At 32.3% G+C, this 24,313-nt stretch overlaps 1 long non-coding RNA gene across 1 annotated transcript; it reads left to right on the forward strand.

The window, feature by feature from the left end:
• Nucleotides 1–875: 875 nt before the first annotated feature.
• LOC140431653 (uncharacterized) lies at nucleotides 876–6,414 on the forward strand. The gene is made up of 3 exons (XR_011949710.1): nucleotides 876–976; nucleotides 1,031–1,084; nucleotides 5,923–6,414. It is a non-coding gene; the product is annotated as an uncharacterized lncRNA (long non-coding RNA).
• The last annotated feature ends 17,899 nt before the right edge of the window (nucleotides 6,415–24,313 follow it).

Genomic DNA, 24,313 nt, shown 5'->3' on the forward strand with positions numbered 1-24,313 from the left:
ATTTATGTATCACCAAATTAAACAGGAGAGTATTGAAGCAGTCCCATTGTGTATAGGTAACTACCCCTCTGCTCTTACAAATGTACTGTTATTACAAAAAAAATATTATACCAGAACAGAGTGTCATCTAAATCATCGTTCTACTGTAGACAATCTTAATGATGTCGCATCGGATTATATGAGGCTTTCGCAATTAAACAACTTGGAATATTTTTCGACATTAGTAAAGCCTGAAATAAATTTGTTTAAGATAAACTACATATCTACGTTCCAAACTTAACTACGGCTCTATCGTTTACAACTTTAAAAAAACGTACTCAAAAACAATATATGTTATTTAAAATACAGGTATTCGAATTTCCTTAGAAGCACACCACAATACAAACCCTATACCGGGAGACTGACGGATCTCACTCTTATTTAGAAGACAAAACCTAAGTCTTTCTTATTCGCTATAGTATCATGTAATCAAGAAAATCAAGGTTTACTAAAAGTATTCGCTGACTGCTTTAAAAGTTCTTTTGCACTGATCAAATTGCACTGATCACACTTTTTGCCTACAAAGGTATTTGTTAAAAGTAGGTATCCGTTTTGGAGACACCTATGATATTTCCTCAATTTAAACCCTTCTCCCTTGTCTAACTTCTGCTAAGTCAATGTTAGTAATTTTAATTAGGTAAAACAAACCATCAATAAACCTAAATAAACTCAACATAGAATAATGACTAAACAAAAATTTATTAGCTCAAAACTGAACAAAAATAGAAAAACAAAGGATTACACGATAAGAAGGTATAAATATAGTTGGGCAAAAATTAAGGATAATGCTTGTATACACTTTTTTACTGTTTTTGGCTGTATAAAGTTCTTTTTGTTTCAGAGACCTTTTTCCAATATTCTACAGAAATCTTTACCTACTTAAGCCAGGTCATAACTAAAGTTATTAGTCAGATTCCAGCTTTTCCTAACTTATTACGTAAGTATTTTGAACACTTTTAAATTCAGTTATATTAATGTTTTTCTATTTTAGCTGTTTTAATAACTGAATTCGAAAATTTTGCTCACGTTTTTTCAACTTTTCCGAGTAAGTAATTTATGTTTTTAATTATATTAAACAAAGCTATAGTAGAAGCCACAGTTGGAATGCAGTGGAGGTAAGATAGGCAATATATTTCTTATGAGGGAACGGCCGACGTCGTTGCAGGTTTGCCCCGCGGTGCCATCCGGTCCTGAAGCGGCGCTTCAGGACCTGATTTAAGAATCATAGCACTGAAATATACGCGCTCACAATAATAGTCTACGGTTGTATAAAAGACTATTATATATATATATATATATATATATATTATATATTATATATATTATATAAATATATATATAAGGTTGAATGCTCGAATAAATGAACTTTGATCAAATAAAAGGCATATATCGAGCACAGTTTAATTTATTCTTGCCCAAGTACTTTCGATCCCTAGATCATCTTCAGGGGCATTTCGTCAATTGCGGCCTATCCGACAAGAACAAAATGTCATAAACATACAATTGTACATCACACTACACTACACTGTTTGTCCTTTTATTATGTTATGTTACAAAAGTCACTTCGTCGTTGATTCGATATTGTTTGGCCACAAACTGTGCACTTTCTTTATAATCTTGCTTCCATAATTAGCGGCACAAATAAACGTTTACTGTCTCTGGTTGATATAATCCGGTTGAGCCCCCAAAATGTAGGTCTAATTAAAGTTCTTTTATTATTTGAAGAGGAATTAACGTTATAGTAAAAGTCCGCGATCTATGCGAGAAGTCTTTATTACATAAAATACACTGTAATGATGTTATTTACATGTACACCAAAATACGGATAATTGTCTGCGAATTAAAATATCGAACACCCCCGTCGTTAATTGGTTTCGTCTTTCGTTTTTCGGTTCGGCGTGCACGATAATTTAAGTCTACTCAGTTGGGCGACAAAATCGAATCCCGTTTAGCTCAGGAGGAATGTGTGATCTCGTCTACATATCTCTTGTCTCCTTCGCCCCTGAATCGCGTCTCCCTTATAGCGACTTAAGCATATTGTTTAAGTGGTTTCTTGCAGTGGCGTAACTAATGAAAAAAACTATGCTAAATACTTATACTAAGAAAATATTCCTACATATATATTCAATAAGTAAGTTTCAAAAAAAAATAAATCTTTTGGTCACGAGGATATCGGTCAAAGGAGAAATAATAAAAGGAAATCACAGTTCCATTCCTATATTTGAAGATGTTTTGCTTATTTAATTTACAAGCTTCATTAGTTTAATGAATGGTGAGTGCAGAAAGTTAAGGTGTAAAACAAGGAATGGAACTGTGATTTCCTTTATTATTTCTCCTTACGCGCTATCTCAGAGTAAAAGATTTATTTTTTTTTTGGAACTTATTGAATATTGTTTGGCGGTCGTAATCCTTTACATGTATATATATATATATATATATATATATATATATATATATATATATATATATATATATATATATCAAAATATATCAAAAAAGGAATTAAAGATCATTGGGAGAAGCAAATCAGTTTTAAGCCCCATTATCTATGCAAAGCAAACATGTCTCTTTGTCGATTTGGATTCTGGCCAATAGACCAAACACCTGTTGGCAAAAACTACGATAGCTGAGTTATATTTTATTTTCGCAAGAGAATAAAAGTACCTACATCATGTAGCTGTTGCCAGTATCTGTCGTGAATTAAAATAGGGTATGATTCTTAGTGTGCAAGTAAAACGTGTGGCGTAAAATGTATTGAACTATCATTGGAACTTAAAAATGGTTACAGCTTGACTATTATTCTGAATGTTCGCAAAATTTATGACATCTGCGAAGAGGCCCAGCAAAGCGAATTGAAACTGGAACAAAAAAGAAAGAAAAACAGTTTACAGTCCAATTTACGTAAGAATACTTACGATAAGGGAGTTGAATCTCTAATAAGGAAAATTGTCCATGATTTTTTTTTTAAAACAGACCACCAACCGTCAAAAGCATAATGCATAGAGTAAAGGATGATGAGGACCAACTAGCATTTTCAAAAACCACATTTCGTAGGCTACCAAATGACATGAGTTTTGAATAGTGTAAAAGAGGTCGAGATTCGATAATTATGGAAAAACAAGATATCATATCCTGGAGACACAAGTACTTCAAACAAATAAAAATATTGAGAAAGAAGGATAATTTAAACCTTGCCTATACCGATGAGCATTGGATGTCGGTGCTTCAGTCAAAAAGGATTGAGCGTTACAACGATCAAGAATCCACGAGATGTTTTTATAAAAGGGCTCTCTACTTAACTGAAACTCCAACCTAAAGAGGTCCTCAGTTTGGTTTTTGTCAAATTGCAAAAATTGTCGTTTTGGATAATGCGTCATACCACTTCCGTAAATTTGATTTTCCGAAAAAATTGTAAAACAAAATGCAAATCAAGGATTGGCTAGTCGAAAAGAATATTTTCTTCGAGAAAGATTACCTAAAAAGTGAATTACTGGATACTGCGGCCGCATTTAGGGACAAGTACGACAAGTACAAAATTGAAACCATTGCGGAAAAATATGGCGTTAAGATTTTGGGACTACTGCCTTACTATGCTGAATCCAATTGAGATGGTTTGGAGTGAAGTATAAAGGTATGTGGCTTGAAACAAAGTCGATTTTAAAGAAAAAATGGTAAAACAGTTGATAAAAGAAGCTTATCAACGCGTATCTAAAGAGCAGTGGCATAATTATGTGAACTACGTCAAGAAAGTAGAAGAAAAAAGGTTTGCGGTGGACAATTTGCAGGAAGATATTGTACCGATGGTAATTCATATAGAAGATGATTCAGAGGATGAGGACAACTTGGACGATATGGATTGCGATTAGTATTAATTGAGAAATATCTCAGATTTATTGCTCATTTGTTTTTCTTTTCTTTAATTCAGTTAAATTAATTAGTAAAGATTTTGAAAACGAATCGCGTACGGTCCCAATTTCCCAGTCTATTACCAAACTACCACACACCTACCACTGGCTTCTACTATAGTAATATACATTACTAAATTCTTTCGTACTTTAGAAACTTTTAAAAACTTACTAAATCAATTTAAAAATCAGGAGAAACTTATTTAGTAGAACTTATTGTATATTATCTTACATTTAACATTTGGTCTGTTTTTGTTTAAAAGTACAATATTCGCCAAAAGTTTGTTCATAACATCAGATTGAAATCCCTCTTGGTCTCTTCTTAGATTAGTGCTGAGTACCATTGACGTGAACTTTCCGATATTTTTGATTTTCAAACATGTTTTTGGAAATAACCCCTATTTTCTCTATTATTTAACAACTCAAACATAGTTTGGACAGTAATGTGTCTATGGGTTTGGGAGACTGAGACTTAGAAAGCCCTAAGACCTAAAGGAAACATCAATGAAAACGTCGACGCAATAATAATCGGAAGACTCTTGAGTAGAATATTAATTCTTGTCATAGGATTAATCTTAGCTCTAGGTTTTATTGTACTAACTGCGGAAATCTTTCGGAACATCTTCTTCTTATGGTGCCTATCTGTTCCGGATGTTGGCGATCAGCATAACTGAGACGAAGAAAAATATCCTAGCTTGTTAATCTGAGAGCATGGTATAGAAAGACCTCAACACAGCTATTTCGTATAGCAACCAACAAAGTCATTATAGCCAGAATGATCGCCAACGTTAGGAATAGACAGGCACCCTAAAAAAAAGAATTTTACTTGCAGATATTAGGAATAGTCAGGTTGTAGATGTATTGAACCACATTCTTAGGTTTTGAAGTCAAGATATTCTTCTTCTCGCTGGTCTTCTCTTTATAAATACCTTTTTCAAATAACATGGCCAAGATATTCTAATGCTCTTTGATTGTGTTAATGATCATGTTTTACTCTATCAAATGCCTTTTTGTCCTTAACCATACTGATTAATTTTGATCTCTTTGTCTATTCTTTTATATAATGTCTTGTCCTAATCTTTGACCTTTCGCCTCTCTTCCATCATATCTAGAATCTCATTTGACATCCACGTTTTTTTCTTAATTTTTGGTGGTTTAAGTAAATTTTCTTGTATGTCTTGTAAAACTCTATGCAATTTTTCAAGCTCCGGGTCTATTAAATCTGTTTAAATAACGGTATTTAAATTGCTATGTATATACTGTTTTACACTATGTTCTGTGCGTTGGTCTTTGAGTAGCCTGATGTCGTATTTTGTCGTCTAAAGTATAATTTTCTGTATGGGAGTTTGAAGTAAGTGTTAGTAATTACAAACTCTTCTTCTGATACAAATTTGCCCAATCGGTCTCCTCGCTAATTTCGTTCTATAAGCCCAAACTGTCCTATGAATTCTCCTGATTGTCATCTACCAATCTTGGTATTTAAGTTACCCATAATCAAGGTTAGATCCTTTTTGGGGAGGTGTTTTAAGGTGTTGGATAATTCATTATAGAATATGCTTCACTTGCGTCATATATATATATATATATATATATATATATATATATATATATATATATATATATATATATATATATACAATCCAAGTAATAGAAGGAAACGAGGAAGACCAGCCAAGTCTTGGATACAAGGTGTTATGGAAACCATGAAAGATAGAGCCATTGATGAAGACACCTGGAGAGATAGAAAAAGATGGCGATCGAAATGCGGGAAGCGGCAGAAGCTGTAGGATCCCCGCTTATATATATATATATATATATATATATATATATATATATATATATATATATATATATATATATATATATATATATATATATATACACACATATATATATATATATATATATATATATATATATATATATATATATGTAAAATAAAATAGATATATTATCCTAATTAAATTTTATTTTTTAGATATCTTTTCCAACGCTACGCAAGAGATCATCGATCAAATCCTACCCAACCTTTCTGGTTCATTTGAAAATATTGCAAAAAACGTGATAGGGGAAGTGATCCCAAACCTGACATCTGGCTCAATATTTAATATATCATCTTTACATCTTCCTACCATTCCCGGTATTCCAATAATTGGCTAGAATATTTAAGTTTACAAAACGCTATTTATTTAAATAATAATTTTATATATAAGTGGTTAATTCTAAATAAATAAATATTTACTTTTGTTATAAATATAGTTCTTCGTAAGGCCCTAGTTTTGTTCAAATATGTCAGTAGAAATATGCTTAATTAAACAAATTCCTATGTTCTAAAATGTATATTCTTTTATAATTATTTTATTTATTATAAGCATTTTATGGATGGCAGGCCAACATTGAATGATGTATAATTATGTTAAACCTATAAACTAGGATAAAGAATATTAAAAAAATGAATATCAAATAGTCATTTTTTGTTTACCTGTGGAAACAAAACGTGGAAGTATTGATCAGACCCCTCTGTACCTACTTCCTTTTACTACTTTTTGGAGGACAATAATAACAGTTCGTGATCGTACTAAAGTTGGGCTACAATTAAAGATTGTTTCTAAATATACTACAACACATACTACAACATTTAGAAAGTATAGTCGACTAATTGGCTAAATTATGACAAAAAAACCATCTGATTTTATAGGAAAGTAAACGGAAGACTCAATATTGCTTTAAAACCAACTATTTTTTAAATATGACCCTGAAGCTGATATTATTTACGGCTCTTGAGTAGGGGTTGGAAAAACCTACCGGTTATAACCCAAAACTGGTTTGGTCACTCCGCAATAATCGGTTTTTCCTCCAAAGTTACTAATCTACCCTTACATAGCTGCAATATTGGTAGGTCCCTCAATTAAAAAATCACCGAGACTGATTTATGGTGTAGACAGAATTATTCATTGAAATTAAGCATTTTATTACCTTTCGATGAGGTTAAAAAAGGAGATCTCGGATTCCCAGTACATTAGTGCTAGCCTTATAATCCTCCTTGTGTCCATTATCGACCTCATTCTTTAAAGGTCTTTAAAAAACCTATTAACCTTTCAGTGCTAACGCATGGTCTCACAGACGGAGCTAACCTATTCATACCGATAATTAACGATCCGTTCTGATATTCGCGCTAGGTCATTCAATAGCTTCATATTTTGCCTAACCGTTGTTAGTATTAAAATATTGTTAAATGTAGATACACGGTTCGTTCGTTACACACGATTTCGGTCTCAGAGACGGATGTTAGCTTTTGCGGCTGTACTAAAGGTAAGGATTGTAACTTTTAGCGTTGTATTTTTAGTGAATAAGATATTATTTTTTTTACTTTTTAGAAATAGAAATGAACTACGAGGAGGAGCAAAAATATTTGCAGAGACTTCTAGAGGACGTTGATAGTAATGATGAATTGGAATGCAACGATTCTTCGGATAGTTCTGAAGAAGACGAAGTTGAAATACAAAATCTCGATACAGAGAGTGAACAGGATATATCAGAAGCAGAAAATGATATATTTCATGAGGCAGAAGCAGAAAATATTTGCCGGCGAATTCCTATTTTTTTTTGGTAAGGATAAAAAAACTAAATGGCGAAAGCATGTTTTTAATAAGTGAGTGCGTACAAGAGCAGACAATTTACTGAGACATTTACCAGGAGTAAAGGGGGATGCTAAGGAGAAATTAATCTTTAGTGATATTTGGGGATCTTTTATAACAGACCAGATGTTGGAACTTATTGTAATAAATACAAATATAAATATTGAACTACATGCTGATCCTTTGAATAGAACCTACAGAAAGACGGATATACTAGAAATAAAAGCACTTATAGGCCTGTTGCACATAGCAGGAAAGTTCAAGAATAACCATCTCAATGCTCGCGACTTGTTTAGAAAAAACGGTACTTCCTTAGAAATATTTCGCCTTACAATGTCATACGAGCGATTCAAATTTTTATTGGCATTTATTCGCTTTGATAATAAACAAACTCGTGCAGAGAGACAAAAAATAGATAAATTAGCTCCTATTCGAAACTTTTTTGAAGACTTCAACACCAATTTGCCAAAACACTACACCATGTCACACTATTGTACAGTTGATGAAAAATTAGAAGCTTTTAGAGGACGCTGTGGGTTCAAAGTTTATATGCCAAAAAAACCAAATAGGTACGGTATAAAAATATACGCCTTGACTGATGCTAAATTAGCTTATACCTCAAATTTAGAAATTTATGTTGGTCAGCAACTACAGGGACCCTACCAGCAAACCACAAAGACTTTGGATTTAGTAGTACGTTTGTGCAGACCTATCTGGGGTACAAATAGAAATGTTACACTTGATAATTTTTTTACCAGTAAGCAGCTAGCTGATACATTATTGGCCAATCATCAGCTCACTATAATTGGAACTCTTCGAAGAAATAGACCAGAACTGCCTTTGGAATTTACGGCGCCTATAAATAGGCCTACTTCTACAAGTATGTTTGCATTTCAAGATAAATGCACTATTGTTTCGTATATTCCAAAACCGAAAAAAAGTTGTGCTCCTGATGTCAACAATGCATTATGAAGATGATACGTTGGATCCCCAGACTGGTAAGCCTAACATAATAATTGATTACAACGCAACCAAGGGAGGAGTGGACACTATTGACAAGATGTGTGAAAGCTACAATTGTGCAAGATCGACTAATCGCTGGCCCATGGTAATATTTTATGCACTACTGGATATCGCCGGCATAAATTCATATACAATATACAAGTGTAATTCTGCTCGGAGAGCCCAACGCATACCACTTAGAAGAACATTTTTAGAGACAATGGGTATTCAATTGCTTGAACCACATGCCAGACGTAGAGCAATTGCACCAAATATGCCAAGGATGATAAGTATGCGACTCAGAGAAATGTTTGATATTACGTTGAATGTGCAAAATATTGCAAAATCTCATGGTCGTTGTTTTTACTGTGGAAGCCAGAAAAGTCGAAAAACAAAGTACAGTTGTTACTCGTGTAATAAATTTATGTGCTTAGAACACATAAAGGGTATATGTGTGGAATGTTCAGAAAAAGATTGACTTTTTTAAGTTTAAAGTTACCTCGTATTATTAGAATTTTTTAAGTGTGGTTATTATAAGTGGATAATGTAAGCTTTAGTTTAAAAGCAACTAAGCAAATTTTTTGTTTGTAGTAAGATTTTAGGGTTTTTTTCCCACATTTTAGAATAGTAGCTTGTTTTTGTTAAGTAATTATTTTTGTCAAAATAAATGTTTATAAACATAATTTTTAAATAAAAAAGTATTTAATAAGACCCTTAAAGTAATTAAATTTTAAAAATTGGTAAAATTTACAGTACTAGGGCATGTATAAATATACGGTCCCAGAGACGGACGTTAGCACTTACGTCAAAATAATTCACGTTAGCACTGAAAAGTTAATATTTTTATATATTTTTTACTAAATTAAAATTTTCATTCCTTACTTGGATTTTCTGCGCTACATTGTGATTCAAAATTTATTATAGCTTAGCCACGTTAGAATAGAATAGAAATATGATTTATTGTCACTGAAAATTGTACCATTTTATGGACAAAGCTTACAAAAAAAAAAAAAAAAAATAACAATAACAATTAAAATTTGCTAAAAGTACATAAAGCCTCAATATCACAAAATAAAAGATAATAAAATATACAATCCATTGCAAAATTTCTCTAAATTGCAAATTGCATCATAAAACCTTACGAACTAGTTTACGAATAAGTTTAAGTTTCTGCATGTGATACCCAAATATATATAAAAATACTTTAGTTTCTTGTACCTAAATGTACCTTAATTTTTAGTTATTCGTTAAGAAACTCTTTCACTCAATAATATGGTCTTTCAGATATATAGCTATATATAGTTATAAATAAGGATCACTCGAAGAATGGTGTGTTTTCGGTCAAAAGGTGGAGAAAAAAGATAAAGAAGTAGGCTACTTCATTTATTTATTTGAAGACGTTTCGCTTTCTAATCAGAAATCATCATCAGTTCATCTAAAAAGCACAATATGAAAAACCAACATCCATTGAAAAGTCAATATAAATGTGTTACCTTAAAAAGACATGTAGCAGTCAATGGTGTAAAATGTAAAGAAGCTTAAGATACTAGACATTAAATACTTAGGTTGTATAAACAATCAATTATTGAAACTAAATACAGTTTACAATTTGATTCCAACATAGCACAGCAAAAGACCATGTAGTTATAGTACATGTAATTTAAAAAGTATGTAAAAAACTTATAAAAAAAAAATAAGTATTTGCCGAAAACTAACAAGATCATAAGATCACACTTCCAACAGTATGATATTAATTTATTTATTGTTATATAGTTATATAGATATACTAGCGGACCAACTCAACATTGAGTTTTTTAAATGAAATTTTTATTTTGCGAGAAAAATTAAGAGATCAATACAAACAATATAAGCAAGAATATACATAACATTCATCATGGATATCATTTAGCAGTTAATTTTGCATGCTGATTACGAATCCGGTGTCAGATTTGCTCTATCTTGACGTTTAATGCTCGTTTCGGGTCACTTCCGGTGTCAGATCGCAACCGGAAGTACATATTTAGATTCGTCTCGACGAGACCTTTCGATCCATATATACATTGTGGGCTCTAAAACTTAAAGTAAATTTTAACTTCCGGTCATCTCAAAACCGGAAGTGAATTTTTGTACCAAAAGTATATCTTGACAATCTCATACGTAATACTAATAATGTCCCGAAAAAATATTTTAATTATCTAATATTGTTTTTGAGTAAAGTGGTGGACAAGAAAAGGGCTTAGCGTTTGAGTATATAAGATGACTTTTGTCAATGAACGGAACTTAAGAAAAATAGTTGTAGATTTAAGTTGCAAAGGGAGATGGTTGTATAATTTTTTGCCGAATAAAATATAGATTTCTTTACAAACTCAGTGGACGGAATTAGTAAATACACATCAAAGCTTAAATTTCTGGTGGAGTAGTCATGATTAGGTCTCCCTGGAAAAACATGTAGGTGTTTACGAATTAAGCATAGAGTTTCTAGAATATATAAGGAGGAACAGTTAAAATCCCGTGATTTGAGATTTAGGAAAATTTTTATGGATAGTTCATCAGTACTACAGGAAGATTTGCTTTTAATACTATTGATTGTTTGGACCAGTTCAGAATTATCAACGGGTCTTAAAGAATGAATTTGATACCTTTTTTGAATTGAGAAGATATAAAATAGGATCTTATTGTGGCAAAATATTTGATGTTATATTGTTGTGAATTTATTTAACTGCTATGAATTTATTAAATTTATAATGTCTTTATTAATTTATTATATTGTTCTTATATATGAATTGTTCTCATACTAATGATACATAATTTCTCTACACGAATGTAACAATTAAAATCGCGACCGCGAATCTTCTTCAAAATTAACTGACCCTCTTCATAACAAAATTCCTCTATAAATATAAAATCCCGCTATTCGAGAACAACGGCGAAGCGACGATCTCCCATCGAAGTAACCAGAAGCTCAGACCGGTCTTTTTCGGCCTACCTGGAAACCTCGAGTCGGATGATTTATCATAATTTGGGTCTAGATCCTTCGCCAAAATTTCTACAACAAAAACAGAATTAGTCATAATATATTTACAGTTTTGTAGGCCATGATATTTATTATCGTAACAATATTTTTACTCACATAAACGAAGTATTCATTAAGATTTTCAGGGTTTGTAAGAGAAAATATTCGAGCTGTGTTAGTTTTATTTCGAAGGTCGTTTATTATGGACCAAGTTTCTCTTTGCAACATTTTTAGAGCTTCCCAGACGATTCTGATTCTTTAGCTGTTTTGATAAGTTTTAGATGAGTTCCTCTAAACTTGGAGATATATCCAGTGACAAAGACATTGGTAGTAAATTTCTTGATGTACCCCACTTTATAAAACTTGCTGGTAAAAAGTTGCTATTTATATATCGATTGATTATCTTGGCTATTGATTAAAAAATAATTACTATTTAAATTGGAAATAAGCCACAATTTAAGTTAAGATATCGATAAGTTAAGTTACCGATAAGAAGAATCATTAATTAGGGAGACCAGGACTGTCAACATGATTTTTCTAGTTTTAGCATCGGTTGTTTCTTTTAGGACCATACTTAAATTGTTCGATAAACTTATTTTGTAAAACGTCAATAAACTTATTTTATACTTAAATCGTGGCTTATTCTAAATAAAAATTGTAAGTACTTTAGGATGCCATAATTATTTCGTTAGTTAGGTATAATCTAAAAATATTTTCAAAAATACGGTCCAAATTAAGCGAAACAATATATTAAAATTATGCTGATTTTTCATGTGTTATGAATAAAATTCGAGTATGTGGTTCATATGTATGCAAATTAAGCTCAAGGTCTGTTTTTGTAAATATTTGGCTTACAGTACCGATCTCACAAAAACGTTGTAATTTTTTTAATTACAATTTTTATAAAATCAACAAGAATTTACATAATTTACTTATGATTTTAAATGATTTTTCTTAACATAAATGATAAATTTTTATTTCATAGTATTCCTTCTTCTAGGAAAATACTTTTACTTATTTCTTTCGTATTCCTAAATTTTATTTACGAGTGATGTCAGCTGAAATTGACTTAGAAGTATTGATTTTACCTAAAATTGGACCTTCTTAACTTTTTGTCTGCAATTGTGGTTTATATTTTCAAAATTTCCTTTTTTTATTTACTAATAATGACTTTATAATTTAAAATTTTAAGGTTTTAGTGCATTGCTTATCTCTTAAGGCTTATCCTCGAAAATCCTAACGGTAAAATTCGGTACGATATCTATTTCAAAAATATCTTTCTTTACAAAAACAAAATCTATTCACGAAGAATAGTCTAAACGTCATCTTGTACTAAAGTTGGGCTTTTTACCTACTTACAACCGGACACCCACCCCCTGTAGTGAAAAGTCTTGGGTCTATACAATAAAGCGAGCGGGAGGTCTTCTATTCAGTGCGGTTATGGTGTAATTAGAATAATATGAGTATACCAGATTACCTATATATATATACCTATCTATTAATAGTGTGATTTATAAAATTAGTACTTGAAGGCCAAATCGCGGGAGGAATATGTGCATCAGTTTTCAAATATTTATTATTTACTATATAATTTCTAAATTGAACCACTTTCACTTCTTTAGGTAATAATGTATCTGTTTTGACAACTAAATAAGTAATTAGACAAAATAATGAGTAATATTTTGAAATTATTAATTTCAAAACAGGAGTTTAAAGAATTAGAAGGAGGTAGTCCGGGCCCAGTTGAACGGTCAAGCTTATGCCAGTGGAATAAGTAGGAAGTGCCAAAACTAAATCATCTACATATCTTTTAATAAAAGGAATGAAAAAGTGCAACTGTTGATACAATCACTGATAACATTATCCATGACATAGCTACTTAGAATGGGTGAAAGACTAGATCCCATAATTTAAACAAAAGGTCAGAAATTCAAAATCTAAGCAAAATTTATAATTATATTATTTCTATGTAGTTTATATATGAAACCAGTAAACTATCACATTTTGATTTAATTTTCCATGTATTTATTACATTTTTTCAGGCATCTATCAATGGTGAATAAATCTTCTTCTTTTTTGTTTGGTAACAATTTAACATTTAGCAGAACTTTGAGATTTTTTAAAAAGTTTATATCAAATAGCTGCTTTGTGTTACACTTTCTGTTAAAAATAAAAACAGATTCGGAAAGTGGGTCAAATTCTGTAGTGCCCTATTTAAAAAAAAAATTTATTTTAACCAAAAATATTTGAAAAAAAAATATTGTTTAAACAATTTATTAATTTACAACTAAATAGTGCACTAGAACTTTTTAAGACCTTTCATATAAAATAAGAATCATCTCAATATCTGCCATAGTTTTTGCGTTATTTGATATAAACTTTTACACTGGAATTTAGCTATGCCCAGAATCGCGAGGAACGGCCTTAAACTAAATATCCTGAACAGATGATGTACTTAACAAATAAGTAATTCAAAGGATCAATAAAATAAATAAAGAAAGAAAAATAGTTTATTTTCAACATAAAAAATAGAAACTTCATATTTTCGCCACGTTATAAAAAGCATTAGTATAAAGCTTTTAAAAATAATTATTGTGTGAATAAAAGTGAATAAAAGGCAAGAGTAGAATGGGAAGAAGAAAATATTCTTAATTGAATAAATAACATAACAAAATAGATTAGTTTGGACCTACATTTACAAGCAATATACTTAAATCCAGCCTATGGGACATGCACACTCCTTAGAAAATTTAATAAATATATAGTATAAGTAATATAATTATAATAAATAAATACTTATTTAATAATATTATATTATTTCTCTGTATAATACTGTACTTCTCGCGACGTCCAGAGGTATACGAAATGTTTTGGGAGATACTCCAGCATACCAATTCACCTAGGGCTCGATAACACGGAGAGTCTCACTAGAGCTCAATTCTTTTGATACCGTAGGTATCTGAGATGAGTGAATTTTACCCTTAAAGGAAGTGTGAGTCGTATGGCTAAATCTGGATAAATAAATAAATAAGTTTTACAATTCATTGGGGTAAGGGGATGACATTTTACAGAAGCTTAATATACTTGAAATTCTTTAATGCAAAAATTGGGGAAAGTGCACAAATACAACTATAGTCATGGTTGCAGAATGGGGAACAAAGGAATCCAAATATTATGTTATGTAGATGACACCGCATTAATCGCCGAGAAAGAAGACGAGATCCAAAGATTAACACACATCTTCAATTCAACAGCCAAGAAATACAATATGATAATATCAGCAGAAAAAAACAAATGTATGACAACATCTAAATGCTCACTAGATGTAAAATCAAAATTAATGGGAAGATAATAAAGCAGGAATCAAGGTTTAGATATCTGGGAATAGATATAACTAGTTACGGAGGTGTTGAAGAAGAAGTACGACAACTAAGCTTAAAAGCAAGGACACAATCCGAAAGAACAAACACGTCAGACAAGACACAAAAACAAGAATCTATAAAGCAGCAATTAGACCTATATTAACATACACCACGGAGACAAGACTTGACACATCTAAAACGAGATGACTATTAGAAACAACAGAGATGAAAATACTTTAACGAATATCACGGAAAAGTCTGTTGGATAGTGAGAGAAGTGAAAATATAAGCAAAGCATGCAATATAGAAGACATTAATGTATGGATGACAAAACAGAAACAAGAGTGGAACAAACGCATTAGCGGATTGGAAGAGCATAGAAAAGTATGAATAGCACGAGATAAATCACCAAATGGACGAAGTATTGGCAGACCAAGAAAAAGATGGTGCGATACTTTAAAAAAATTAGGAGGCTAATATTGAAGAATAAACAGGCTTTTTAAAGCTAACACACATCCAGATACTGAGCATCAATTAAATGGAGGCCAAGTTAAAAAAGTAATTTCAGAATTATTAAGAATAGCAATTTCTAAAACGGCGTTTATGAAAATGAAGACATTTCTTTGCAATATTAATCTTGATATTTGGTCTGTACTTTTATATGGAGCAGAAGTGTGGGCATTAAAAGTAATAAGTGTGAACAGAATTGATGCATTGGAACTGTGGATTCATAGAGAGATACTAAAAATACCTTGTATAATAAGAAAAACTACTAGGGAAATACTAAGGAGGGTCAACTTCTTCTTCTTCTTCAGCCTTAAGTAATCCAATTTTGGACATAGGCCTCCCCCAAATCAATCGACTGTCTTTTATTTTGCGCCACTTGCTTCCAGTTATTTCTTCCGATCTTCTTAACGTAACGTAACGGCTGAATCATTGTGGTCCCAACTGAAAGATAAAGAATTATTTAATGGTAGTACCACTTCTTTAAAAAGATTGCTCAAAGAACTTGGGTTTGAGTGGATGAAGAATAATCCACGACAAGGACTTATGGAATTACCTAACGTTGTTTGTAAAGGAGTACAATTCTTAAGAACTTATAAAGAAGCGAAGAATGAAGGTATATACCAATTCGTGTTTCTCTATGAAACTTGGATATTTCAACATGGGATTACTGGTTATATATGAACATTTAAATAATATCATTGCAGATATATTATACTCCATGCTGGAAATGAAACCGGATTTATAGAGGGTGCTAAAGCAATATTTTGTTCAAAAACTCAACTTAGTGTTTATCATGGCGAAATAAACCAGGCAAATTGCTTGAAATGGTTTGTATATCAGTTGCTGCAAAACTTAGAGAATCCTTCTCTAATTGTACTTGATAATGCACCTTATCACAATATGTTATTGCATAAAACTCCGAATACAGGATGGTCAAAAAGTATTATTAAGGTGTGGTTGACAGAAAAAAACATTCGCTATTCCCATATGATGGTCAAAACAAAACTGTTGCGCATCGTTTCCCAGTAAATATACAAATGTAATCTTACATATAAATGTTATTTATTTTAAACATTTTTTTAGAAATAAACCTCAAACCAGGTATATAGTGGAAGATATGGCAGAATGGTATGGACACAAAGTTTTACGTCTTCCTCCTTACCATTGTATCTTCAACACTATTGAATTAATTTGGGACATAGCAAAAAATTATTACAATAGGCACATTGGTAGAGATGATATGTGGAAAAACTCTATCAATCATACTGAAAGAAAAATATTTAAATGGTATGAGAGAGAAAGAATATTTGATCGTCAAGAAATTAGTCCAATATTAATAAATGTTAATTGTGGAGAAGCTGACACTAATGTGGAATCAGATTCAGAAAATGTTTAGATCGTTAATGTTGTTTTTTTTAATGTCATGTTTTGTGTTTGAAAATACGTTCATTATTAAAAAATATTTTATTTGATTGCTTTTGGTTTTATTTTGATTATATTTATTGTTTGGTAACTCAATATTAACCTTACCACTTTTATTGTGGAAGTCCTTACTTTGTGAAATCTATTCATGAATGTAATTAACAAAAAACAAATGAAAAAAAAATACTCATTTTCAAATTCCATTTAATATAGTGTGAAATTTGCTACCTTCAACTTTGTTGTTTACTTCAGTTCTTTTCTGTTAATTTTTATACTTCAAGAACCATTTGACAACGCTGCAAATGTTCACAATGATGACGTGAACGCAATTTAATTTGGCTTTCACTGTATAAATAAAATTCAAAAACATATTAACTTCCTGCATTTTCAGTTGCCCCTATTTCCTGTAAAATTATGTACATTATGGGGTATCGATATAAACGTGGTATTTATTTTCAATTTTGGAGATTTGGTCCTACTGCAATATATTTTTAAAGACATCTCTTTCAACATTGTTTGGATAAAAAATAATTTAATATCACAGGCGAAAAAGCCGTTATAAACCAATCTAAAAATTATCATTGAGGGATCCTTTTATCAACAAAATGGGATGGAGAATTTTAACGATGATAACCTCAAAAAGAACGTCAGAACGGCCGCCTTTTCCTTGTTTGTTGACTTTAGTTACGGTCATCAATTGTACTTACATTTCTCCCAATGATTTTGAATGAAGAATTAATGAAATAAAAATAAAAAGTCGGTTTTTGAAAATAATAAGGTTTTGGATTTTAACTTTTCTTTTTCTATAAGGTTTTACATAAGTAAGCATTATTTACCAAATAAACATTTAAGTTAGTAAAAATTATTTGTCAATATTAAAATCATAAAAATTTACTTGAAAAAAGAAGCTTAACAGTTAACTAGGAAATCAGACTATATCGTCGCGTCGGTATCAGGTGAAAATTATATTTTATCAAAAATAATTTTGTAGCGGCATTATAAATATATTTTTACATAACAATAAAACACTGAAACCTTTTGTTTTCAGAACTTTAACAAAAATTAATATAATATCTTATCACTACAGCTGTTTCTGCTGAATAAGTTGAGAAGAAGAGAACTGTTTGTCTCAAGTAATTATTTGTTCTACTTAGGCAAATATAATATAAACAACAAGAACGGAAAAAGCACTTACACAGTGGTGTATACAAACTTAAATGTGGCGACTGCCCAAAAACTTACATCGGTCAAACTGATAGAACTTTTAACAAACATATAGCCGAACATAAAAGGGCTTTCAATAATAAACTAACAGATTCTACATACCGTCATCGTCGCGGCAAAAGTCACTAAGTCCAAAATAACAGATCTGAGAAAACGAACATGTTAATTGTAATTGTTGTCTAAAATTCATCCTTATAAATATCAAGGAAATTACCGATGCAATTGTACAAGTCTAGTAATGCTTTGAGATGTGAATAGACTATGTTATTTGAAATCAATGTTAGTTGGTTAAACACAAAATTTAATGGACTTAGTGATTTCTGTCAGGTTGGTAAAAGGTAAATATGATATAAAGAAACTCACTCAAATAAACAAATTTATATAAATGAAAACAAAAATTCAATGAGTTTAGATATCGATACCCTAATGCTGATAGGTCGTAACCCAATTTTAGAAAATTTTATAAGAGGCACAAAAAACTGTATAGCATAATTATAAAAGATTGCTTGTGTAATGTTTTCTTAAATAAATAATAATGTAATGGCTACTAAGTGAGTTTATTGTAAAAATATAAATTTGTTTAATTTTGATCAGGGTACTAAGGGATACGACATATTGTAACCAACGTCATGGCGGCTTACGAGTATATCGACCTCTTAGAAAATGTAGTAAGTTATAACTCAAGGTGTTCTCATAAAAGTGTGGTTTACGTCATTTTAAACCATAATCCTTATTTCTTTATTTTTATTAATTTCAAATAAAAACAGATACAAATGTGTGTTTACTTTAAATAAAATGTAGCAAACTAAGCGAATACCATTTAAACAACGTTAAAATTAACATTTTTAGGAATAATTAAAATAAAATAACTAAATAATAAGTTTAAATCTTGGCTTACTTTTTTGAATTTTTGTTATTGTCTTTGATGATTAAGTCTTCGTGAGGCAACGTATCATAGAAGTAGTGCACATCTGCAGGTAATACAGACTTTAGATCTTGAAGGTCCTTTCATTTCTTTGTGATTATTTTTAATCTATTCGAATAAAGTTGATCGTAAACCAAATCGTGATTGACGGTGTTCTTTCTCTGAGGAAGGAGTTCATATTTTTGATCATGGGCCACTTTGTATAATATATCCCCATTTGGTAGGTATTTTAAGCCTCTAAGATATGTTACCTTCAAATCTCCTTTTGATTTACCTGGACGAATTGAGCTGTAGCGAAAGTTTTTAGAGTCATTGTAGTTTAGAAAAAAAGTGTGGGTGAGATAGGATACTTCCAAAGGTGCAGGATTCTTCCTGGCTTCTGATATTACCGAAATATAGTCTGAGGGTAGGAATATTTGCCGATTTTTTAGTCTTCGTTCAATTAGACTGTGGGTAGACTCACACTCCATCTGAGTGTGGCCTCTTTCTAAAAATTTTTGCTCAATCTCGACTTCATACTTGGAAGCTAAAACCGATAAACCATTCGCAAGGACGACATTCCTATTCTGATAACCACAGCCATACGAGAATATTATAACATTTTCCTTTTCAAAGGTCAAATATTGTTCTAGATGTTTTATTAAACACGTAGTGAATACAGATGAATCAAGGTCTGCGTCAGTCTCATTCCAAACGAAATTCATGCTGCGATAGTTTTCCAAGTTATATACTGTAAAGTTATGTACTTGTAGCTTTGTTGTAACACTGGACACAATCTAACTGCCTGCACATCAACGACAAAACAGTAAATTTCTTTATGGATGGCTCTGGTTTTATCGGTTTCTTTTTCGACGCGCGCTAGGTCTTTTGCTCTAATGTGGGATGCGTATTGTTCATCTGTAACCTGTTTCATCTTGTAAGATGAACATATATCACATTGGTCCTTGCGTGGTTTAAACAATGCTAAATTCATTTCGTCAAATTCTATAGAGAATTTACAATTTGATAATGGTACCTCCCTGTCTTTACATTGCTCTTTATAAAGATTATATACTTCAGTTTTCGATTTGAAATTATGTTCCAGGTATAACTTTCCAGTAGACTTGCGGCAATAGTGGCTCTCTATTTTAGGCAGCCTGTTCAGAAACTCTCGTAAATTCTGTAGGTACTTGCAAAATGTCCTGTTTTGCTTTTGGTGTAGACTCTCTTTTTTCTTTGATCCTTGATTGCATCATGTCACAACTTTCTAGAAATCCATCTTTTCGTGCCGCACTTACCCAGTTCTGTACCATATTTTCTCCTACTCCTAGTGTGTTAAGAAATATCAATTTGCAGACTTGTAATTTATCGCCTTTTACTGTCAGAAAGTATTCATAGGTACCACTTCGCCTGGAAGGTCCATCTACATAACATTTTTTTTCTCCTTGTATGTAACCATATGAGCGAAGAACATCCTTTTTTGTTCCCAGGACATTTCCCAAAATTTTAAAAATATTTCTTTTCTTAAGTTTTCTGATATTGTTTGGCAAAAGCGTTTCATTTTACGTTCAGGGCGTAGAATATCATGTTTTACAATGTTTTGTAGCCTTCTATAACCAGTATATTCCCTTCCTAACATTCTTGAATGTTTTGTCTTGTTTTTATCCCAGTTCTCCGGATTCGCAACTTTGCGCCTTTTCATTAATCAGACTTCTTGATCTTCTGAATCTTCGATGTTCTCTTTGAGCCTCTCACTTTCTAATTCAATATCTTCGGGTTCTTGGACATTTTTTTGACCACCCAGCTCTGGGTCATTAGCTTCTTCTGATCTTTTATCTTGTAAGTGTTCGAACGAATTACTACCAACACGCTTTGCCATTTAAGCTACACTGTGGGATAAGATGAGTTGGAAGTAAACAAACAACGAGCGGGTTAGGACTTGTTAGAAATCGCGGGAATGGTCACCTTACTATTTTATTTAGGTTACGAGAATTTAACAGCATATAGGGATGCACGGTTGGTTGCCTTTGACACAAAAATATGAATTTTCAATTTTTTGTGGGTTACGATCTGTCAGCATTAGGCTATCGATATGCTGTTTGTCTTTGCTTTCTTCTGGTTCACTATTGCTATAAATACTGGTCCCTTTATTAACAAAGTTTATATCTACCTCTATTTATACAATTGTGTAATTTAGTTCTCATATCAGTAGTATTATAGTTAAAACATCTGCATACCAAAATGTTGTGAATACTTATTTTTCCTTATGTACTCATTGAAATGCGCAGGGACGACGGCAAACACACATTAAAAGTTTACAACTTGAAGTTTAAAACGGAAAAAGCTTCTCTCTGTGTATTCTTTGCTGCATGTGGGGAATTCAAAATACACGGATTACATAAATCAACATCCATTAAAAAAATAAAAACGAACAATTGAAGAGCTTTTACGTTTTAAAATTTTTTTCGTTTAATCGTTATTTAACACTGCTTATTTAACAATAAAATATGAATTTAGTTATTACGTGTTTTTTTAGTTTTTCTATGAAACAATATGAGAAAATCAAGAGTAAATAATTAGATGGAAGTCTACACATAATATTATTTTTTTATTTGCCTCTTCAACCATGAAAGGTTACTAGCGCAAAAGCAGAAAGTGAAAAATAACACAGGGGAACAGCAATTTCGTTGTCTTAACCCTTAATTGGTATGGCGCGGTTAATTTTGGCCCCAATCAAACTATTTGTTTAATTCTCACAAAGACGTAAGGACGCGGCAGCCTCGCCTTAGGGTACATTTATAACGGAGACCATCGCATCGTATCCTCGCCTAGATCATAGCACTGACAGTGAACGCAAAGTAATGCATTTATTTTTACCTGGCGATAGATACGATCCTATGGTAGGAGCGAGGGTCGTAGATCGTAGAGTACTAGGGTCGAGGGTCGAAAAAATACTAAGCTCGAACACTATGGTCCAAGTCTATGGTTCGATACCTGGCTCGAGTCTGGGCTCTGCGCTTTGACGGTGAACGCTGGCATTTTTAAAATAATGCATTTGTTTTACCTGGCGATGATAATACGATACCATCATATGGTCCGAGCGAGGGTCGGCGAATCGTTACGAGCACACGCTTACAGATGTTCTCCTAAGACACCGAGTATATCGCTTACGTGTAGTAGTCGCCTTTAACCTTCCACTTAGCATAACCGGGTCAAATTTGACCCCGCCATACCCTCAGTGTTATCTTTTTGGTACCTAGTTTTATAAGAATAATGGCTAATTTAAAAAATAAAAAGAAACCTATAACCAAGCAGAAGTTAGAGAAGATTGCTGAACACTTTTTTGATAGGTGATACAGTGAGCAATTATCAAATATTGTTTAGTGATTTGAGTAGTGAGAACGAAATTGTTGATAATAAAAAGGGAACTAAGAGAAGTTCTACTATAAAAAATAGTCAAAAATAGCTTCTGCCTTATATAGGCAGATAATAGCCGGCAACGCCTGCTGAAGCTGTTACTCGATGACACAATTTTTGACCAGATTATTAAGAAGGCAAACAAAAAGATTACAGGATTACAAACAACTTATAGGAGTCATGCTTTCTACTGTCAATTTATAAGCCAGGTTAATAAAACCAAAATATTTTTGTAAAATACTGTATTTGGGAGGCGTGTTTAAGTCTAATAATGAAGATATAAATTCTCAGCAAAAAGATTTAGTTTCCTACTAATAGTTTTGAGATTTGACGCTCCAAATATCAGAAATAAGCGCAATGAAGACGGAGACAGCTATTTCTAATACTTTTAATCGTTTTTTAAAAATAACTGTTAAACTAACTATTCATGTGAAGAATATGTAACCATAGATTTAAACTGTAAAATAATGTATCTTTGTGATGTCCTCGCCCATTATTTATTGAACGATTTTGTGTATACTGAAAAAGAAAACGGAATACTAAATTTCAAGAAGTTATCCATACCAACTCTCAATGTTCTTTCGTTAGTTGCTCCAATAGTGAATTCTAACCGCAATGTGAATGGGGATAACTGGTTTTTTCTAGCTGGAGCTGGTCAAAGAGCTACAACAACGTAAACTTACTTATGTAGGTACTATCAGAAGAAATAAAAGAGAGTTGTCAAATGAGTTTTTGCCGAATAATTAACGCAAGGTTTAGTCTTTACTGTTTGGTTTTACTGAAGACGTAACGTTAGTGTCAAAGGTACCAAAAAAATCGGTCAGTTTGTCTCATCTCCAGTTTCTATCACAATAACAAAGTTATGGGTGTGCGTAACAAACGTGTGGTAATTATAAAGTAGGAAGGTGCACTAGAAGATGGCCACATCGTTATCCACAAACAACGTCTATCCTTCTTCTTCTTCTTCAGTGCCTTATCCGGTCCGGATGTTGGCGATCATCAAGGCTATCATGGTTTTGTTGACTGCTCTGCGAAACAGCTCCGCTGAGGTCATCCCAAACCATTGTCGGAGATTTTTCAACCACGAGATACGACGGCGTCCCGGTCCTCTTCTGCCAAATACTTTACCCTGCATAACAAGTTGAAGAATTCGATATTTTTCTTCGTTCCGCATCACGTGGCCGAGGTACTCAAGCTTGCGTTGTTTAATTAAATTAAGCACTTCTTTTTCTTTTGTCATGCGCTGTAGGACCTCAACGTTGGTGACATGGTCCACATAAGATATTTTTAGTATCCTTCTGTATATCCACATCTCGAAGGCTTCGATTCGTTTTTCAGTGGCTTGCGTCAGTGTCCAGGCTTCAACTCCATATAGTAACACTGGAAGAACGTAGCACCTCACTATCCGCATCTTGGTTCCCAAACTGAGATCACTGCAGCACAGCAAGGATCTCAACTTAATAAATGTAGACCGTGCCATTTCAATTCTGGATCTAATCTCTTGAGCGTAGTCCCATTGTACGTTGAGGGTAGTTCCGAGGTAAGTGAATCTGTCGACTCTCTGGATCTCTTCGCTACCTGCCATTAGTGCCCCGGGATCTAAATTTGTACGGCTGACAACCATGAATTTAGTTTTCTTAATATTGAGGTTCAGTCCGTATATTACGCTCACAGTTTCGCACTCGGTCTAGTAAGGCCTGCAGATCGTTTAGGCTGGTTGCTAGTAACACGGTGTCATCGGCGTAGCGGATATTATTGATGTATTCACCGTTCACTCGGATTCCCATGTCTAGGTTTGTGAGGGCTTCATTAAAAATCTCCTCAGAGTATATATTGAAAAGAGTCGGCGATAGCACACATCCTTGCCTTACTCCTCGCAT

Source organism: Diabrotica undecimpunctata, unplaced genomic scaffold, assembly GCF_040954645.1.
Source record: "Diabrotica undecimpunctata isolate CICGRU unplaced genomic scaffold, icDiaUnde3 ctg00001609.1, whole genome shotgun sequence".
Lineage (NCBI taxonomy): Eukaryota > Metazoa > Arthropoda > Insecta > Coleoptera > Chrysomelidae > Diabrotica > Diabrotica undecimpunctata.